At 49.5% G+C, this 20,815-nt stretch overlaps 1 protein-coding gene across 2 annotated transcripts in view; it reads left to right on the top strand.

Moving 5' to 3' along the window:
• The first annotated feature begins 4,070 nt into the window (after window positions 1–4,070).
• The window catches only part of RFX2 (regulatory factor X2), an 89,170-nt gene continuing 72,425 nt past the window's right edge, over window positions 4,071–20,815 (top strand). For both annotated transcript variants that reach the window (XM_064469397.1, XM_064469396.1), the window contains exon 1: window positions 4,071–4,242. The gene's annotated coding sequence lies outside the window, so the exon portion shown is untranslated. The remainder of the gene's footprint in view (window positions 4,243–20,815) is intronic.

Here is a 20,815-nt window from a genome sequence, read left to right as displayed (position 1 = left end):
ACTTTTTCATTTTTTTCAGTAAAACAATTCAAGGGAATAACTTCATTTAAGGTTTCATTACCAGCAACCAAAACAACAGTATTTTTCACGGATAAACATGACATTTCAAAGGATCCCACTACCCTTGCAGGGCATTTCCTTCCATCAAAAGACTAGTTTTTGTCAAAATCTCCCTTTAGTGAAATCAAGTCAAACGGATCCTTTGGGCAGGATTGGATTTTAGCTGAATTCCCGTTTGCTTTGAGGAACATGCCCTCCTGTGGGTGTCTGTTACAGCTGCAGCAAGCGAGCTCCTTTGCGAGCGAGCTTAGTTTCTCCTCTTTCTTCACCAGCAGCTTTCTCAAATAAGGCTCCTTCCCCCAGAGCCACCCCAGCACTGTACCAGCGGAGAGCGATGAGATCTGGCTTATGCAACAGGTTGCAAGAAACAAGGAGAAATTAATTCCAGCAATGAGCTTGACACAAGAGGTGACAGACAAGTCCCTAATTAAAACTAACAGCCCTGTGATTACACCCCAGGTTCCCAGGAGGGAACTGGCTAACTTCCGAGGTTTGTAGGACTTTATCAAAGGTTGTGTGCTGGGCATTATCCAGCGTTTCAGGATATTGCTGGCAGGGTAAGGCAAGGGAACCTCGGCTTTGGGTTTTGTACAATAATTGATGCTTCGGAAAGAATAAGAGCTCATCTGAACGTGTTTTACATTTCTCTTGCAGAGGTACAGACGCCATGCAGTGGAGCATCGTGCCCTAAAAAACTAAAGTGATAACAGCTCTGCAACAACATGTTGCTGGTGATACTGAACTGGGAGGGACTGCAGGCACTTCTGAAGGATTTCATTAAGCTCTTTGTAAACTTGAGTGATGACTCAAAATAAACATGATGCAATTCAGCGTGGCTGAGTACAAAGTACGGTGCTCAGGCAGGAATAAGTGACCATAATATTGCACGATCAAAAATAACTATTTATGTAGCACTTGTGTAGGAAAGGCCTGGATGTTTCTTACAGAAAAAATCCAGAGAGTTGTTTCGTTTAGAAAAGAAGAGATTGAGGGAAGAAATGCGAACAATCTTCAAACACATCAGCAGGTGCTATTAAGAAAAAGATTCATCTGGTCTCTGTTTCCCCTGGTAGAAGTGGATGTTTCTGTGCATTAGATGACTTCTCAGAAACTATTCCATCTCTATTTTCTCTTTTACTGTTTATTAAGCAATGACACCCTCATGTAAAAGTTGATCTTTTTAAATATCCTTGGCTTAAGGGTCTACAACTCATTAAGAGAACGACTTACTTTTCTTTGGAGCTTCTCAAAATCTCACCCGGCATGTCCTTGGTGCTCAGAGACTCAGGTCTGTGAATTTTTCCGGTATAACCCTTGTAGTGACCTATCAAAAGCGGGTATACTAACCCCAAATCTGTGGACAGACCAAATGCTAACCAGCAAGTCCAGTCTCTCCAATTTATATTGTCTCACTTAGTCACTTGCTCTCCGTCTCTCCCTTTTCCTGTAACACCTTTCCTGATATGTTAGGTAAGAAAACTAATAATCCCGCGGTGTTTGGAGCTGGCTGTGCTATTGGAGTCTCCATGGGTACAAATTCCACACACTTCCTTGGCTTAGGCTGGGACATACTTTTCAGAAAACGTTACAGAAAAAATACATCATAAAAGCTTTTTATTGCCTGTCAATAAGGTGATCCTTGAAATTGTGAAATATCTGATGGGGATTTTTCAAAGCAATTGAAGCGCACATGGTGATTCTGCTGGGTTTAACTGGGGGGGAAAAAAACAACACAAACCCCCCACAAATAAAAGTATTCCATAAAGCTTTATAAAAAATGTTGCTTTCCTTAGCAGCACCTGCCTTCAGAAGTCATAGAGAAGAACTGAGACCAAGCTATAGCACAGAGTGGTTTTCATTATGCAGCCCTTGCTGCCAGAATTCCAATAAACAGGAGAGGACGAGGGGAGCTGAGCACCCCCCTTTCCTGTGATTAAAGCCACCCATGATCTATCAGTCACTTTAAATGTAAGAGAAATGCCCAGTGTGTAGGACTGGGTAACTCTGCATGGGTCAGGCCAGCTCCAAAGCAGCGAAGCTGGTGTGTGTTGCTGGGAGATGTAATTACCCGCACTAAGAAGATGGACACATCCCCACTTGCTTTTAAAGCACATGTGCAAATATATGTATCTTTGGGGTGGCCGGATTCTGCACATTTTCTGGCCAAGCATGGGTGCTGGGAGCTGTTCCCAGGTTGCTGGCAGATGTCTCCTCCAGAGCTCACCAGGAAACACGTGCGGTGGGTTGACCCTGGCAGGACACCCGCTGCCCACTAAAGCTGCGCCATCACTCTCTTGGCTGGGCAGGGGAGAGAAAATATAATGAAAGGCTCGTGGGTTGGGATAAGGACAGGGAGAGATCACTCACCAGTTACTGTCACAGGCAAACCAGACTCAACTTCAGGAAATTAGTTTAATTTATTGCCAGTCAAATCAAAGTAGGATAATGAGAAATAAAAACTAAATCTTAAAACTCCTTTCCCCACCCCTCCCTTCTTCCCAGGCTCAGTTTCACTCCCTATTTCTCTACCTCCTCCCCCAGAGTGGCACAGGGGACGGGGAATGGGGGCTGCAGTCAGTTCATCACACGCTGTCTCTGCTGCTCCTTCCTCCTCCGGGAGGACTCCTCACACTCCTCCCCCACTCCAGTGTGGGGTCCCTCCCATGGGACACAGTCCTCCACGAACTGCTCCAGCATGGGTCTCTTCCCTGGGGTGCAGCCCTTCAGGGACAGGCTGCTCCAGTGTGCCTCACCATGCTCTTCACTACAGGCTGCAGGGGAATCTCTGCTCTGGCACCTGGAGCACCTCCTGCCGTCCTTCTCCACTGACCTCGGTGTCTGCAGGGCTGTCCCTGTCACACATTCTCACTCCTCTCTCCAGCTGCAGTTGTGCAGGTTTTGTTTTTTCCCCTTCTTAAGCACGGTATCCCAGAGGCGCTCCCACCATCGCTGGTGGGCTCAGCCTTGCCCAGCAGCGGGTCCGTCTCGGAGCCGGCTGGTGTTGGCTCCATCAGACACGGGGGATGCTCCTAGCAGCTGCTCACAGAAGCCACCCTGTAGCCCCCCGCTACCCCCTTCGCCATGCAAACCCAGTACAGTGCACTTGCTGCCGCAGCCGTTTAAAGCTCAAGGCCAGCGTTTCGTGGACTCGGCCTGTTCACGTACAACCCGTGGCCGACGCTCCATTGGGAAGCATTTGCTGTTAGAGCGAAAATTTTGTGTCACAGGATGCTGCTGCTGCTTCTGTCCTTGCCCATCGCATCCCCCTACCAAACTCCGAGCACGGCCGGAGTTCCCTGTGCTGGGGCGGGAAGCGGGATCATAAGGATGCACAAATTCACTTATATTTCTAAAATTTGCACTAAACCAGGACTCCTGACCCCTGTTTCTCCGTCAGCTCCCACCCGGCTCCCCCTCTTCATAGGTTGTGACTTCACAGCCGGTCACTATGGAAACGGTTTGATGTCATGGGGAACTGGGAGCTCAGGTAGGAAGAGACCAGTGGCCACTGTGAGAGACCACGAGCCCGCCCATGCAGGAACCGGATTGGTACCGTTGCCTAGGAGCCAACGGGGGCTTTTAAATATTTAATATTACATATTAATATTTAATAGCGGAAAATTTATATTTTTTATATCAAAACGCAGCACTCACAAGGTCGCTGCTCTGTGCCCACCCGTGCCCTGTATCACGCACCCGGCCAACCTCCCCCCCACGGCCCCGCCCCCCCGTGCCCACGGCGGCCCCACGCCACCCGTGCCCGCACCCTCCCACGGCCCCCCCCCGTGCCCTCACCGTCCCCCCCACAGCTTCCCCCCACCCGTGCCCGCGGCAGCCGCGCACCGTCCCGCAACGACCCCCACCCCGCCCAAGGCCCCCCCACTGCTGAAGCGCCAAAGCGCGCGCCAACTCCCCGCCCCGCCCCTTCCCCGCCACCATTGGCCCATCCCCTCCACGTCCCGCCCCTCCACTGACAGACAGCGGCGACACCAACCGCCGGCGGCTCCCCGCAGCGGAGCGGGCGTTGACGTGCGGGGAGAGGGTAGCAACAGTTGCGTCGAGACCCGGCGCCAGGCGCCATAGTGACCGTAGCCCTGGAGACTGTTACTTACCAACGGGAGCAACGCGCGGCCCCGGCGGCCGGAGCCCAGCGCAGCCCGCGGCGCCCGGCCGGGAGGGCAGGTGAGCGGGGGCGCGGTGCCCCGCCGGGGGAGGGGGGCGGCGGGCTCGGCCGCGGGGGGCTCACCCGCTGAGGGGACCGGCCCGCTGAGGGGACGAGCGGCGGGGTGGGTATGGGGGGCGGGTGTGTGTGTGTGAGGCGCTTGGCGGCCCCCGCGGGGGTCAGTGAGGCGGAGGGCGGACGCGGAAACCCCCCCCGCCCCAGGCGCGGCCGCAGGTTTCGCCCCTCGGAACGCTTCCCCCGTGGCCCGCCGCCCCTCGGTGCCCCCCGGGGCTGAGGACACTTCCCGCGCCGCCCCTGGGAAGTTGAGAGCGGCGTCGCGCCCGGCCGGAGCAGCCCCCCCCTTTCCCCCCCGCCGTCTCCGGGGCCCGGCGGCCCCGCTCCCGCCCTGCCCGGCGAGCGGCGACCCGCACCGGCGCGAATCCTCCCGCGGGGGCGCGGGCAGCACCTCCCGCCCTCACCGGCCGCTTCCCCGGCTCGGTTTGGTTTTTTTTTCCTTGTTAACTCCCCGTTCCGAGCATCGGGTTTGCTTCGGAGCCAACCGGGGCTGCTGCGGAGCCCGGCGGGCTCCCGCCCCCGCTCCCGCGGCGCTGCGAACTGGCCAGTGCCTGGGGAGAGTTGGGAAGGGGGGCTACGGGCCGGCCAGCCCCTCTGCCTCCCTGCGAAGGAGCTTGCACACCTCCCGTGTTGCCTCCGTTTTCCCCCGGGCACTCCTCCGAGCCTTACTGGGGGCGTGGGGGGTGATTTCAACTCCAGCTCATCCCTTTAGTTTGCCAAAGCTCTGAAATCCTAGCACTTGCTTTCTTGTTGGTCTTAGAAATGAGCAAAAATTGCAATAAGATCTATTTTTAAGCATCTGCCGTTTATTCCTGACTTGGTTTCTCCTGTTTGTTTTGAATAAAGTATGTTGTGAAACAAGACTCATCTCCTGTTAAAGCAGGATTTTGTGCATGTGCCTATTTCAAGCGTGAGTTCCTGCAGTCTGATTAAATCTTTCCATTCTTTGACTTAGATGCTACTCTAAAGTCTTTTTTTGGCTTTGCTATTGAAAGAAGCAAACCGTACTAATTAAAGCACAAAGTGGAATAAATAATTTAAAAAAACTTATTTTATGTTCTTGGGCTTGGAATCTCTCTAATCTGACCGTGCTCAACTTCAGATTCATTGTTAGTCAAGGCTTTCTTCATCTGCTTCTGCCCAACTTTTTCAACTCTCCATCTCTGCTACAAGTCATTTGAGAATAGAAAGTAATTGCTGGCGTAAAAAAAAAAAATCAGTCTCAAAATATAAGCCTTAAGCTGCCGAAGACTGGGGTTCCTGCTGTGCCTCTGCTGTTTGACTTTCAGGTGTGAGTTTGCTTCAGTCAGTTTAAGATGAATTCAATCTTCTCTCAGGTTGTATTTTAAAGTTTCATGTCTTGTGGAAGGCAGTCCATGGAAGGGAAGGCATCTCAGAAGGCCCTCTCATGGTCACCTACTTCGAGATGTGTCGAGGTGGCCTCTGAAGGTATCTTTCTGTGTTGAGGGAGTCTAGGATGAGCAAAGTTTGACTGCTGAAGTCAAACCCACAAATTGTGGGTGTTGGATATCTGACATCGGGACTGGGATGCGGCGGCTCCAACAGGAACGCTTATTGTTTCATTTTTGAGTAATCTTAGTTCATATTTTAAAAAACCCAACGCATTCAACTGGTTCTTCACCTCTCAGTATTGCTATCCCAAGGGTCGTGAAATTTATTTGACTTTTGTGAGGTGTTTTGCATTTGCCTTTCAGTATATACTGATGTGGGCATGCTCTGGTTTTTTGTTTTAAGCCCTTGGAGTCCATGTTCTCAAAGCTGTTCCTGGTACCAGCAAGGTTTGGAAATACTCGTTGTTTCAAACAGAATCTGGATTCTCAGGTAACTGCAGGATCTTGGCCTTAGGGGTGATAGTGCACAGAAAAGCAAGCGAGGGGTTGACAACTGGAATTTCTTTGTCCCTGCTTGCTTTTGCAAAACCTGACTAATCCCAGTGCTTTAGGGGATAAGAGCATCTGCTGGCACAGAGGAATGCAAGAGCCAGGTCTGTTAGACTTCACATGGGGCTCCCGCAGACAGTCCCTGCTTTGCATTTCCCTGCTGTGCCATTTGCGTCTCATGAACTCCTCTCATAGTACAGCATCCCTGTTCTGGGGCCCGGCGTGCCAGCTCGTTTTGCCGGGTCCGAGCAGAGTGTGAAATCCCAGCACTGTGCTACAGCGATCAGAGAGGGTGTAAGATGTGTAGGCAACTTGCTGGGTGCTGTGGCCATGGCTCAGAGCAGCAAATTCTCCCTTAGCATCAGATCTGCCCTCTCAAAGAGCATTTTGTAGGTTTGGCACATAAATGGTGGCCCATCTTCATCAAGAGACTTGGCACCCCATGTCCTGTTGAGTCCCTCGCAGCAGGTGTGGGAGGGAGGGAAGGGGTCACCCATTTCAAGACTTAATGAGTACAGTCTAGAGAGAGTAGCTGTTAAATCATGCATTGTGAACATGAAGGGACATTAAAAATATGTTTTTTGTATATTTTTGCATGTGTAAATCTGTAGCGGTAATTTAAGGCCCTAACTGTTGAAGGCGTGAGCAGCCAGTACCACTCATGTCCTGTGTCCTGGCTGTTTGCTGGGGTAAATTCTCCAGTTGAGAGCATTCGTTGCTGCTAAGTCACCCCTGTACTTGTTACCCTCTTCTGTGACAACTTCTTCAGGGCTGCTGTAAATGCAAAGCCTCAGTCGGTGGTTACTAACTGTAGCTTTTCCTATCTTGATCGCAGTCAAATAGATGGCTCCAGTCATTGTCTTTAAATAGTCTCACGCTTGTAACACCTTGGAGCATTGACAGCTGTTATGTTTAATCACAACCTGTTTTCACTTTTAATACAGGGCTGTAAACATAGCTGTTTTAACGTATTCTAGCGTATTTTCCTTGTTCAGTTTTAGCACTCCAGAGCTAAAAGCGGCGTGCAGGGTCACAGTGCAGGGTGGGCAGTGCTGATTCAACAGGAGTTATCTTACCGCTCGCCTTTTCAGTCAAAGTTTCTGCTGGAGGCTGCCAAGTTATATTTAAACCAAGTTTTCCCCTCTTTCCCTCCCTTGAAACAAATGCCAGCGCAGTTAACGTCTGGACACCCACCAGCTGGAGCAAAGCGCTGCCTGGACCAGCATGCCAGGGCTTGCTGTAGGTGCTGCAGAGAGGAGTGCCTAACCTCCCTGTGTCAGTGCACCCAGCTCGGTGATCCGGGATTATGTTTCTGATATTTGAAACATATGCAAGGTTTCTTTCTGTAATCAGTGCTTTGAGACTCAGTATTTTGTCTTATTTGGACTGGCAGTTCTTTATTCCTGTGTTCAAACATTGGCAAATCTACCTTATTGTCTAAGAACATGCTGGCTTTCTGTGCTGGTTTTGGCTGAGAAGGGGTTAATTCTCCTCACTGTGGGGGGGCGGCTGCCTTTCCAGCTTCCTGCCTCTGCCGCGTGGCGGGGGGGGGGGCTGGGAGGGGCGGGGCCATGGTGGGGGCGGCTGGCCCCGACTGGCCAATGGCAGGTTCGTGCCATACCACGTGACACCATGACCAGTATATTAAGGGGGAGTCGTCCGCGGCTCGGGAGCGGCGCGGTGTCGGGTCGGCGGGCGGTGAGCTGCTGCGGCGTGTGCGGTTTGTTTCGGCGGTTCGTTCCCGCTCTCCCCTCCCTTCCCGCTCTCCCCTCCCTTCCCGCTCTCCCCTCCCTTCCCGCTCTCCCCTCCCTTCCCGCTCTCCCCTCCCTTCCCGCTCTCCCCTCCCTTCCCGCTCTCCCCTCCCTTCCCGCTCTCCCCTCCCTTCCCGCTCTCCCCTCCCTTCCCGCTCTCCCCTCCCTTCCCGCTCTCCCCTCCCTTCCCGCTCTCCCCTCCCTTCCCGCTCTCCCCTCCCTTCCCGCTCTCCCCTCCCTTCCCGCTCTCCCCTCCCTTCCCGCTCTCCCCTCCCTTCCCGCTCTCCCCTCCCTTCCCGCTCTCCCCTCCCTTCCCGCCTCTCGTTGTTCTCCTTTACATTGCATTTCTACTGTTGTTTCTTTTAATTTTAATTATTAAACTGTTCTTATCCCAACCCACGAGCGTTACCCTTCTGATTCTCTCCCCCATCTACCGGTGGGGCAGTGAGCGAGCGGCTGTGTGGGGCTGAGCTGCCGCTAAACCACGACAGTCTTTTTGGTGCCCAACGTGGGGCTCAAGGGTTGGAGATAACAACAGCTGCTGGTCACAGCACCATGTTGTCCTTTTTGCAGTTGGTGTTAAAGATTGGTGTTGGTTTGAGTCTGCTGTGTTCTGCTGTGATTAGTAACGTTTTGCCTACAAGATTTGTTATACAAACACTCGTTTTCAGCTTTATCTGGTATTTGGGGGTTTTTCCTGAAACTGTTACTGTACTTTGGATACCACCTTGTTGAGGCAATTAGCAATTATACCTCCTCCTCTGAGAGATTTTATATGGAGGAAATACAGAATGGTACCTTTGCAACTTTGTTCTATGATGTCTGTGCCTTTGTTACAACAACCTTTTTGTATCTTGAACATCCTTGGGTGGTTAAGGTGCACTTATTGTTAGTTTTTGGGCATGTTGTTTTGGTTTTGACTAAGCAACTTAAGAATATCACCCAGAAATCTGCCCCGAGGCTTGATAGTTACGAGTGGCAGGGCATGTGGGATAGCATGGGCAAATACCTAGGGCAGTGGGCACCCCCAGTGTTTGGAGTTTCACCCCCGAACAAGTGCAGAATCCTAAAAAACTAGTAGAATATTTGGAGAAAGTGTGTTGTTATGCTGGGAACTCCAGAGAGACACAGATAACTGCAACATGCTGGGGCCTGGCCCATGCATACCGAGCCCTGCTCAACAGTATTCAGTGCCCCCAGGGGGAAGAGAAGGTCTCTGGATTGAAATGCAAAGTGACTGGCACTGTAGTCACTCCAGCCCTGAGGACAGGCACTGCAGCCACTCAAACCCCCGTGACAAGTACTGGAGCTGGCTCAGAAAATAAACCCGTACCAGTATCAGTTGCCCCCATACACAAGATGAAATATTGGAAGCGGACATCAACTCGTTCAGAACGGGATGATGAAGAACCAGGGCCATCGCGGGGAGAGGAGGGAGAAGTAATAAATGAAACAGAGACCACCCGATCCCTGTCCTTAAGCGAGTTGCGAGATATGCGAAAAGATTATAGCCCTCCTTCAGGTGAGCACATTGTCACCTGGCTGCTCCGATGCTGGGATAATGGGGCCAGTAGCCTGGAACTAGAGGGAAAAGAAGCCAAACAGTTGGGATCCCTTTCTGGGGAAGGGGGCGTTGACAAATCAATTGGGGAAAAAAACACAAGCCCTCAGCCTCTGGAGGCGACTCCTGTCTGGAGTGAAGGAAAGGTATCCCTTTAAAGAAGATGTTACATATCGCCCAGGAAAATGGACAACTATGGAGAAAGGCATCCAGTATCTAAGGGAATTAGCTGTGCTTGACGTGATTTATGGTGACCTGGACGATCAACGGTCATCCAAAGATCCAGATGAAGCCGAGTGCACACGACCCATGTGGTGGAAGTTTGTACGGAGCGCACCATCTTCGCATGCAAACTCATTGGCAGTGATGTCCTGGAAAGGTGACGAGACACCAACGGTGGCAGAGGTGATAGATAGGCTTCGGGATTACGAAACAAATCTCTCTTCCTCGCTTGTCTCTGCTGTGGAGAAACTATCCCAAGAGGTCCAGCAACTCAAAGAAGATGTGTCCTGCTCCCCACCTCGACAGAGTAGTGTCTCAGCTGTTAGGAATAAGCATTCTTTGGCTCAAAGGAGGGGATACACACCACGGGCCACCCTATGGTTCTACCTGTGTGACCACGGAGAGGACATGAGGAGGTGGGATGGCAAGCCTACCTCGACCCTACAGGCACGAGTACATGAACTGCAAGGAAGAACAGTCACTCAGGGAGGCTCTTCCAGGAAAGCTGCTGCTCCAGTTTCCAGTTAGCAAGTCCCCAGACAGAGGAGTAGAAGTGCTGATTTTATTTCTGAGCTTAATAGAGGGACTCCTGATTCACATTTACAGGAAGTGAGTTGTGACTGCCATGATCAGGACTAGAGGGGCCCTGCCTCCAGCCGGGTGGAGGAAAGGGATAACCAGGCTTACTGGACTGTGTGGATCCGATGGCCTGGCACGTCCGACCCACAGGAGTATAAAGCTTTAGTGGACACCGGCGCACAGTGCACCTTAATGCCATCAAACTATATAGGGGCAGAACCCATCAGCATTGCTGGAGTGACAGGGGGATCCCAAGAGCTAACTGTATTGGAGGCCGAAGTGAGCCTAACTGGGACTGAGTGGCAAAAGCACCCCATTGTAACTGGCCCAGAGGCTCCGTGCATCCTTGGCATAGACTGCCTCAGGAGAGGGTATTTAAAGGACCCAAAAGGGTACAGGTGGGCTTTTGGTGTAGCTGCCTTGGAGACGGCGGAAATTAAACAGCTGTCTACCTTGCCCGGTCTCTCGAAGGACCCTTCTGTTGTGGGGTTGCTGAGGGTCAAAGAACAACAGGTAGCAATCGCCACCACAACAGTGCACCGGCGGCAATATCGCACCAGCAGAGACTCTCTGATCCCCATCCATGAACTCATTCACCAACTGAGGAGCCAAGGAGTCATCAGTAAGACCCACTCACCCTTTAACAGTCCCATATGGCCAGTGCGGAAGTCTAATGGAGAGTGGAGGCTCACAGTAGACTACTGTGGCCTGAACGAAGTCACTGCACCACTGAGTGCTGCTGTGCCAGACATGCTAGAACTTCAATACGAACTGGAGTCCAAGGCAGCCAAGCGGTATGCCACAACTGATATTGCTAATGCATTCTTCTCAATCCCTCTGGCAGCAGAGTGCAGGCCACAGTTGGCTTTCACATGGAGGGGCGTCCAGTACACCTGGAATCGACTGCCCCAGGGGTGGAAACACAGCCCTACCATTTGCCATGGACTGATCCATAATGCTTTGGAACAAGGTGGAGCTCCCGAACACCTTCAATACATTGATGACATCATTGTGAGGGGCAGCACAGCGGGAGAAGTTTTTGAGAAAGGAGAGAAAATAGTCCAAATCCTTCTGAAGGCTGGTTTTGCCATAAAACCAAGTAAGGTGAAGGGACCCGCGCGAGAGATCCAGTTCTTAGGAATCAAATGGCAAGATGGACGTCGTCAGATTCCAATGGATGTGATCAAGAAAATAGCAGCCATGTCTCCACCAACTAGCAAAAAGGAAACACAAGCTTTCTTGGGCGTTGTGGGTTTTTGGAGAATGCATATTCCCAATTACAGTCTGATCGTAAGCCCTCTCTATCAAGTGACCTGGAAGAAGAATGATTTCAAATGGGGCCCTGAGCAATGACAAGCCTTTGAACAGATTAAACAGGAGATAGTCCATGCAGTAGCTCTTGGGCCAGTCCGGGCAGGACAAGATGTAAAACATGTGCTCTACACTGCAGCTGGGGAGAATGGCCCTACCTGGAGCCTCTGGCAGAAAGCACATGGGGAGACCTGGGGTTGACCCCTAGGGTTTTGGAGTCGGGGATACAGAGGGTCCGAAGCCTGCTCTACTCCAACTGAAAAAGAGATATTGGCAGCATATGAAGGGGTCCGAGCTGCTTCAGAAGTGGTTGGTACTGAGGCACAGTTGCTCCTGGCACCCCGACTGCCAGTGCTGGGCTGGATGTTCAAAGGAAAGGTCCCCTCTACACACCATGCAACTGATGCTACGTGGAGTAAATGGGTTGCACTGATTACCCAGCGGGCTCGAGTAGGAAACCCCAGTCGCCCAGGAATCTTGGAAGTGATTATGGACTGGCCAGAAGGCAAAGATTTTGGAATATCACCAGAGGAGGGGGTGACACGTGCTGAAGAAGCCCCACTCTATACCAAACTGTCAGAAGATGAAAAGCAATATGCCCTGTTCACTGATGGGTCCTGTCGCCTTGTGGGAAAGCACCGGACATGGAAGGCGGCTGTATGGAGTCCTACACGACAAGTTGCAGAAACTGCTGAAGGAGAAGGTGAATCGAGCCAGTTTGCAGAGGTAAAGGCCATCCAGCTGGCCTTAGACATTGCTGAACGGGAAGAGTGGCCAGTGCTCTATCTCTATACTGACTCCTGGATGGTGGCAAATGCCCTGTGGGGCTGGCTGCAGCAGTGGAAGCAAAGCAACTGGCAGCGCAGAGGCAAACCCATCTGGGCTGTCACACTGTGGCAAGATATTGCTGCCTGCGTAGAGAAACTGGTTGTAAAGGTACGGCATGTGGATGCTCACGTCCCCAAGAGTTGGGCCACTGAAGAACATCGGAACAACCAGCAGGTAGGTCAGGCTGCCAAGATTGAAGTGGCTGAGGTGGATCTGGACTGGCAGCATAAGGGTGAACTATTTCTAGCTCGGTGGGCCCATGACACCTCAGGCCATCAAGGGAGAGATGCAACATACAGGTGGGCTCGTGATCGAGGGGTGGACTTGACCATGGATGTTATTGCACAGGTTATCCACGAATGTAACACATGGGCTGCAATCAAGCAAGCGAAGCGGGTAAAGCCTCTGTGGTATGGGGGACGATGGCTGAAATATAAATATGGGGAGGCCTGGCAGATTGACTATATCACACTCCCACAAACCCGTCAAGGCAAGCGCCATGTGCTTACAAGGGTAGAAACAACGACTGGCTGGCTGGAAACATATCCTGTCCCCCACGCCACTGCCCGGAACACTATCCTGGGTCTTGAAAAACAAGTCCTGTGGCGACATGGCACCCCAGAGAGAATTGAGTCAGACAATGGGACTCATTTCCGAAATAGCCTCATAGACACCTGGGCCAAAGAGCACGGCATTGAGTGGGTGTATCACATCCCCTATCACGCACCAGCCTCTGGGAAAACTGAACGGTACAATGGACTGTTAAAAACTACACTGAGAGCAACGGGGGGTGGGACATTCAAGCACTGGGATACACATTTAGCAAAAGCCACGTGGTTAGTCAACACGAGGGGATCTGCCAGGCGAGCTGGCCCTGCCCAGTCAGAAATCCTACATACTGTGGAAGGGGATAGAGTCCCTGTAGTGCACACAAAAAGTATGCTGGGCAAAACAGTCTGGGTTCTTCCTGCCTCTGGCAAAGGCAATCCCATTCGTGGGATGGCTTTTGCTCGAGGACCTGGGTGCACTTGGTGGGTGATGCGGGAGGATGGAGAAATCCGATGTGTGCCTCAAGGGGATTTGATTTTGGGCGAAACCAGCCAATGAACTGAATGGCACAATGCAAACTGCTATATAACATTGTGTGTCACCTCTGTGTTGTATCAATGATATCAGAGTACGAGCCTCCCAACCCATGGAAGATAGACTGTGAAACAAGCAAAGCACAGCAGTGATGGAACGATGACTGACTCGGTATGCAGCGACCCAACGCCACACACACCACCTCTCCCACCCTGAAAGCCTGGTACGGCAGATGGAGCCCAGAGTCATGGACTGGGTGAACTCAATGGACATTTTAATGGACATCTTACAGTGAAGGCCCATGAACTAAGGGAATGATGTCTGTGTATTATGTTAAAGGATGGGAAGGGGAGGGGTGGTGGTTGGTACGGTTGTATTGCATTGTATGGGACCTGGGCATGGTGTAGATGGTATGGAATAAGGGGTGGGGAATGTGCTGGTTTTGGCTGAGAAGGGGTTAATTCTCCTCACTGTGGGGGGCGGCTGCCTTTCCAGCTTCCCGCGCTCTGCCGCGTGGCGGGGGGGGGGGGGCTGGGAGGGGCGGGGCCATGGTGGGGGCAGCTGACCCCGACTGGCCAATGGCATTGTTATTCCATACCATGTGACACCATGACTAGTGTATGAAGGTGGAGCAGTTCTCGCCTCCGGAGCGGCGCGGTGTCGTGTTGGCGGGCGGTGAGCGGCTGCGGCGTGTGCGGTTTGTTTCAGCGGTTCGTTCCCCCTCTCCCCTCCCTTCCCCTCTCCCCTGGGGCTTTGCGCCTCTCGTTGTTCTCCTTTACATTGCATTTCTGTTGTTGTTTCTTTTAATTTGAATTATTAAACTGTTCTTATCCCAACCCACGAGCGTTACCCTTCTGATTCTCTCCCCCATCTATTGGTGGGGCAGTGAGCGAGCGACTGTGTGGGGTTGAGCTGCCGGCTAAACCACGACACTTTCTTACGTTAGGATGTTTCTATCTAAGTAGCACATGAACTAGTTATGCCATAAATACAGAAATGGACAACAAAACATTTCTTCAGCACAAGCCGTGTAGCCATTAATACACTGAACAAAGAGGAATCTTCATACGGGCCTCTACCTACAGATCTCTCTGCTTAACACAGAAAGTATGGAGGAAACTATTGGAGGGCACATCAGTACACAAACTGTTTCCAGTTAGGGGGGGAATGGAGAAAAAAAACAAAGAAACCCCCTTTCAACTTTGGGCCATGTTCTGATGAAAGATGACTGTGTCTGCATTTCCCCCAGCTACAACAGAAGGACTAGAAGAGTTGAAATTTCCTTAATTTAGTTGACTTGTCTATATATAATGACATATAGTTTTAACATGTGATTTCATGTCAACAAATGTGAAAACCTTCCTCTTCCGATGATAGTCCTGCTTATTATAACACTGGGGGCTTAGGCAGTATCTATCCAGCATTAAATTTACAAGGGGAATTTTAAATTTCAACAGAAGCAAGAATCTTCCCAAACAGAAGTTTATAAACTGTTTTGCTTTGTTGATCAGTTATTACACAGGAGTCAAGAGCTGTAGAAATGCCACATGAAGGCATTTGAAAAGTAATTTAAAAGCAAATTTAAAGCTTGCTTTTTTCTAAATTAGATGTCTATTAAGAAATTAAGAATTTTTCTGAGCTTAATAAATGCTGAAGAAGTCTCAGCATATTATAAATGTGTTGCTGCGATGAAGCTTTGAAAGAGATTAGTAAGTGAACATTGCCTTTGCCTTCAAAGAAAGGGGAGTCGCAGAATGCTGTGCTGATGACTTCATATAAAGCAAATGCAAAAAAAAAAAAATCAGATTCTTCATTTTCTTGTCAGAAATCAATACTCTGCTGAAGGAAATCCTCAGTGTCTCTAGCAAGAAGCTGACAGAAGAAATAATTGTATTGACCGCAGCGATATCCTTCACCGCTGCATCGTTCAGTCCATGGATGCATACTGTGACCGTCCAGGCTCCAAGGCTCATTTTTTTCCTGTTTGAGGTGGATCTTCTCTGGCTTTATGTGCGGGAGTGTCTGAATGCGTATGAGGACAAGTGACAGCAGGTACCTGTGTGTTTGTTATGATGAAGACCAGCAGTTTGAGACACGTCCCTGTCTTCTGTGGCAGAGTGACTTTGTGCTCAGACTTCTTCAGGGTCCCTCTAGTTTTCACAGAGTCTGTAGTCCTTACAAATAAAACGCAGAACACAACCAGAAACAAAGCGAAAGCAGGAGGCAAGAAGTCTTCTGTGGATGCCACCATCTCCAAGGTGTGTGTAGCAGTCTCTCTGTGGAGATCAGCACCTGTTCTTCAGGAGTTGTCCGTCGTATCTCTTGGGGTAGCCCAAGCTGAGCTGATGAAAGCACTTTTCTGTTGCTTGCTGCATCTATGCCGCAAGTTTTGCAACCGTAGCTACGTGAGGCCAAAGGGGTGTGTTTCCTGCCTGTGCCCTCACCAGCTGCTGCTGTTCTGCTGTGAGAAATTCAGTGTGGGTAGGGTTTCCAAAGCGTTGCCTGCTGAGCTCCCTCATAGGAAAGGACTTGGGCTGTACTGTGGTACAGGGCAGCGAGCTGCAGGGTTTGGGGCAGGGAGCGTGCAGGAGCAGCCGGAGACCTGTCTCCAGTCCTGCTGCCTCCTCTCTTAGTCACCAAGTGGTTCCTGGTGTTGGACACTGATGTAGGTGTTTGCACGTGAAATTATATTTTCCCCATCCCTTCTAGAGAGGAGGATCATGGCTGGATTTACTTTTCTCCCATACAGCTTTGGAGTACGCGTTTTGCCTTTCCCATCGGGAACTGAACCCATGCTAGGATGTGCCAGTGGACACGCACTGCAAACCCGTGCACATCTCCTTGGCAGGCATGTTATGGGCGAGTGAATCCTTGTAAAGTCCACGTGGTGTGAGTGGGTCTGGGTGTGAAGAAAGATGGGTCTGCCTCCATAGCTGAGCTTTGTAAGTGCCTGACTCATTTGGAAGCGCTAGGATGAAATAGATGCTGAATCTGTGCGGTGATGCACCAGCTTTCAGGAGTTTGTCTGGGATTATGTGGTTGGTGGCTCTTCGCGGTTAATGCAAGGCAGAGGGCCCTGCTGCACTAAACCCATAATTAAGGATGCTGCTTCTTTGGGAGAAGTCACTAGCTGAGACTGACAAGAACCATCGGGGCAGAAGAGAAAAAGGAAAAGGCGTGAGTGGGATGATTATAAGCAAACAACCTAAGCATGATAAGCAATTTCCTTAGCTGCCACCTAGTTAGTCATTGTGAGACTATTCTTTAGTATCAGCTTAAGATCCCATTGCCACCATGACAACCCTGGAACTCTTCTGGATAATTTAACACACAGCTGATCCAACATTCGCCTTCTTTTGGGAATTATTAGTTATTCTATTTCCTACCCTCTACCAAGGATGAGATCTGGGGTGCTGGGGGTTCAGTATGTTTTAGAAAAAGGAGCCTTGTGCTTATACCCTACCTGTGCTAGATAAGGCAACATTTTAGGAGGTATTTAATCTTTGTGTTTACAGGCATAATTAGGAGTGTAAAGAAAATTTGGATGTTGTCTGTTAGCCCACGGAGAGCCAGCTTTGGGCAGAGGGGGTCACTGGTTTCATGTGCTTCGTTATCTGGGGGTGTGTGGTGTGTGAATGGTGGGGTACCAGGCTGGGGAACTGTCTGACCTCAGTATGACTGTTGTGAAATTGCAGAGCAACTGCCTGTAAGGATCCTGTTCTGCTGGTCTGTCTTGAGTAGCAAATATTCTGTGCTTTACAAGTCTTTGAGTTAGACTAGCCTGCCTGCGTGGAGCTGAGCAGGTGGACAGTGAGACATTTTACAAGGGCTTTTTTTCTCCCTATAAGAGTGCTACAGCAATTAGAGGAACCGGGGCACTGAGCATTTAATTTTTATTATCGTGTAGAGGCACCTAGCAGCCCTACACTGTGATGCAGTGGCCTGAATACAATGCTGGTTGAAGTTATTCTATTCACTTGATTTGGAAAGATTATTTATGGTGGATGCCTATGTCTTCTAGAATGACATTGTCCAGATGATCTGAGCACATTGTATCTGATTATAGCTTTTGCACAAAGGGTCTCCCATGTTTTGTTGCTTGCAGGACTGGATGCTGACATAGTAGAGCTCCAAACAGCTCAAGTGAAAAAGCCTTTTTCTTTCTTTTTCCTGCTTGGCTTTCTCCAAGGTCTGATCCTGAGCTGAACAGCTGCTTGATGATGCGTGGGTTGGATTAGTGCTTCCCGTGACTAGGACAGGTTCAGAGGGCTTTACTGGCTGGTAATGGACAATTTCACAATTAGACAATTCCTAAGTATCCTTTACTCAGTGTATAGATGAGGCTGTGGGACTGGCGAACAAGGTGCAGGGACAGTAACTCCAAATGCAAATGGCATTCCTCTCCCCATTGCCTCATGGCCGTGTTCGAGGACAGAACTGAGTCTCCACCTGGACAAAGCAGGGCTTTGCTGAGAAGGATGGAGAAGGCAGCCTGTCCTTACCAAGCAGTGTATTGCTGCCTCCTGTGAGTGAGTGTGCGTGTTCTTCACTGCCCGGCCAAAGCTTTCCAGTCTGCTGCAACCGAGGCCAGCACTGGAGCAGGACAGCAAAAGGAGGCATCTGAAGATGTGTGTGGTTAGGTGGACAAATGGCCTGTCTTCACACAGCTAGGGGGATGCTCGTGGGAAACGAGGCTGACTGATGGATTCTGCACAGAGCTGGATACTCCAGTTGGCTCCCCTAGCTCTGAAGCCTTTCTGGGAAGCAGGCCCTAATCTCGTATTTTCTCTTACCCAGGCTCTGTTCTTGTTTGGGCAGTAAAGCGAATTTGTGCACAGCCTCTGATAAGATTAAGCTTGCAGAAGACTGGGAGGAAGCAAGTTCTGAGATAAGGCCAACCTCTCAGTGTGGTGTAGGTACACTGTCAGCGTTGTCACCTCACTGGTCTGTGCAAGGATATCTTTCTCCTTCTTTCTCCTCCCCTGAGCTGTCTTGGATGGTACAGTCAGAAAAACAACTTGAAATCCATCTCTGGGCTGTGAAATGTGGGGGTATATGTGAATAAGTGCACATGTACTAGTTCTGTCTAATTTATCTTCAGTCCTTGCATTTAAACAAAATATTGTATGTGCTGTTTAAACCCCCATCCCCTTCCCTGCAAAAGATGATGAAATGCAGATCTTTTCAAATATTCATGACCTTAAATGATCAATCATGAGAGGAAGTTTTTCTTTAATAGGTACAGAAAATAAGAGAAATAACGGCTTCTGTTCACCAAGCTAATCTTCAGAGCTTCCTTCTTCCCAGCAAATATTTATTCTTCTTAATATGATAGATGTGCACCATTGTTCAGAAGGCTTGCACCCTCCAGGAGAGTGAAATATCCCTCACCCAGGTCCTGGGGCTTGCCTGCAGGCTACTCATCCTCCACAGCTGTTTGGGCTCAGAATGCAGATTTTTCTATATTAATTATCTTCCCCCAAACCATAAATACAAAATTCACCCTTTGTGTTTTAGGTACCAGCTCTGTCATGTTCACCTGCTGATGCTGACAACCTGCAGCACTCTGACTTGAGCTGGGCATTGCACAAGCAAAGGCTGTTCCTACTAGTGGCTTTGTCTAGAAACCTGTTGGTGTCAATGTTTTCCTTTAGGAATAGCATTTATTATGGCAGTTTCCATAAGATTGCTCCCAACGCCATGATCAGTAATATTCACCAGATAGGAGCCACTGGCAGGCAGGAGGCACTTAGATGGTTGGAACTGCTGCTTGCTGTGGTAATAAATTAGCTTATTTAAATTTCAGAGTGTTGTCTTCTATGCTGCAACCATTAGAGATAATTCTGTAAGGTAAGGAGTTGTAAGCCAGATCATTCATGTTTCAAATGATACTGGAGCAGCAAAAGTGCCTTTTGATTCTTACTGCTGCTGTTTTCCACATTTTCATTCTTCCCAATCTGGATGCTGCTTGGAACAGAAAAGTCTTTTTAAAACAACAACACAAAAAACCCAAATAAAGAACCCAACTTGTTTTTAGATAAGAAAATGCAGTCAACATTTCTGTAACATTTAATAAGCTATGTGTTCCTGGAGTTTTACCTGGCTACTGAAATTTTGAGTCAGTTCATTATTTAATCTATCTTGAGGTAGAGGCACTGAGTAGAAATAGCTTCTTTCAGACTTATGGTTTTAAACTGATATTAGATAATGAATGTTTGAGCTGCTACAGTGCCAGGAAGCCCAACGTACCCTGATAATCTGTTATCCCGGGGCAGCACAGCAGCGGAGCGGGGCCAGTCTGTGCCCCAAAGTGCTTGCAGTGGTTTCATGGGAGAGGCAGAGCCAAAGATTGTCTTACAACAAAGATGGGGGTTAATTATTTTGTGCTGGCAATGTGTTTTATCCGTCACAGAAACCTCCTCTGCAGTCCTCATCCAAGACGTTCCAGTGTGGTGTTGCTGCTGCTGCTGTGTCATCCCCGTACTGTTCTTTCGTTACTAGGGAAGAGACTGATGTGCCTTCAAATGAAGGCTCTTTAGGCTATTTAAGACACAACCCTTTTGGAGATCAACTTCACTGAGAGCAAATACCCTCCTGTGCCCTCACGGAGGAAACACGTGATGTATGAGCTAGTGTGTTGGTGCTTAATAAACAAAGAACAAACGCCTAATTTTTAGAGTTGATTTTTGGGAGTCAGTATTCTGATCCTTAACCCGGCGTGAGGACAGAGCACACACAAGTATGGGCCAGGTGTTGCCTTTCTGTTTATTCCATTGTATCTATTGTCATGGTGAATTACAGCTGAGCCGGGTGGTGGATTGCAGGGTAAGTCTCTCCTAAATACAAACTGTGGACTGAGTACTTTTCTGCATCTTTTTCATGGATGCAACCACTCATAAAAACATGATTCGCCTTATTGTAATGCTCAGGAATTTTTAAGTCTCCTACTGTTCTCCTGTAGGGAAATGTGCTTTGTCTTTAGCTCCACAGGTACCATGCAAGTGCTGCCATCATGTCATATCTCATTTGTAAAAAGCACTAATCGTTACTTCCTTGATGGGGACTGAAAGGAGACATTTTAATATCAAAACATCTGAGGGTGTGTCTGTCACAATAAAAAAAAAATCTGTGTTTATGCAGACCCTGAGGCTATATCGGTATATGTGGTATACCTGTATATTTTATTTTTTTTATATAAACACACACATATATATTTTAAAACCCCTGTATACGTACATATATACACGTTATGATAGAGTATAGTTCCAAAGTACACCATGCT

Source organism: Phalacrocorax carbo, chromosome 19 (assembly GCF_963921805.1).
Source record: "Phalacrocorax carbo chromosome 19, bPhaCar2.1, whole genome shotgun sequence".
Taxonomy (NCBI): domain Eukaryota; kingdom Metazoa; phylum Chordata; class Aves; order Suliformes; family Phalacrocoracidae; genus Phalacrocorax; species Phalacrocorax carbo.
Note: the sequence above shows the minus strand (reverse complement) of the source record. Positions and strands in the feature narration are given on the sequence as shown.